Consider the following 1,263-nt stretch of genomic DNA (forward strand, 5'->3'; position numbering starts at 1 on the left):
GTAGTAGTAGTAGTAGTAGTAGTAGTAGTAGTAGTAGTAGTAGTAGTAGTAGTAGTAGTAGTTTCATGATTAGCATTATTATCATCATTAGAACTATCATTATTACTCAAAATGCTAACGTCAGCGTTTCATTGGTTAATGACATGATATAATTATACTATTATTTATAGTTATGTTCATTCTTCCATGCTTTTTCGTTATTTTAGACCTTATTGCTTTCGTTGTTTCAAGTCCAAAACACTTGGTATAACAGCCAGCCGTGTCTTTACCCTGCCACCTTCCCCTCTTTCAGACCTACATATTTGCTTGTCGTAACTCTCGACAATAACAGTGGCGTCTGTGGTTTAGCGGTTTGCCGTTACTCACAGAGAACGTGAGTTCGATCTCCGCCCGAAGATAAAAAAAAAAGGAGTGTCTCCATATTATGTCTGCTGGAATTCTGTATCTCTCTAAGTCCGGGCAGAACTTGACAGCAAAATCGAAACAGGCCACCTCCAAAAATGATTGAATCGTGTTGGTGAAGGTATAAAACATTTGCTATTAATACATTTTTTTCGACCAATGACTGAGCTCCTACACACAAGCTAGATATTGTTCTGACATGTTTTCTCATAACCTATAATCTTACGTCTATAATATTCTGAAAGTAAAACACATAGTGCATTATATTTGACACTCTAGACAATGGGGAGTGTGGCTGTTATGGACAGGTTACCGCTATGAATACAGTCGACTTATGATAATTAAACTCAACGAAGTGAACGGAGGATTTATAATCTGAATTCTTAGTTTTGTCTTTTCATTTTATTTCCTTCAAAGCTATTGACTAGTATGAGAGCTTCTTTGCATTGAATGATCGTACATACTCACCCTGGTAATAGGATTTCTGAAAACATTTTTAGTAAGTGACCGCAATGAGCCGGTTGTGAGCCAGACTTAAAATGACAGTGTAGAGAAAAACAACAACAGCGACAAACAATCCAATGCAGGGTATCAAAGAACAGCGGCCGTCAGTGAAGGTAACCGCTTATGAGAGGTGTCTGAGAGCTAAGAAAATCTTTTACTATTGTCCATCATTATATCCAATATCCCCTCCCCCCGCCCCCTATACACACAGGAGCAGGGGGGTGATTTGGGGGGGGGGTGCTCAAGATTTCAGACACAGAATCTCTGTAATATGTACAGCAACAAGAGAAGAAGAAGAAGAAGAAGAAGAAGAAGAAGAAGAAGAAGAAGAAGAAGAAGAAGAAGAAGAAGAAGAAC

Source organism: Aplysia californica, unplaced genomic scaffold (assembly GCF_000002075.1).
Source record: "Aplysia californica isolate F4 #8 unplaced genomic scaffold, AplCal3.0 scaffold00043, whole genome shotgun sequence".
NCBI lineage: Eukaryota > Metazoa > Mollusca > Gastropoda > Aplysiida > Aplysiidae > Aplysia > Aplysia californica.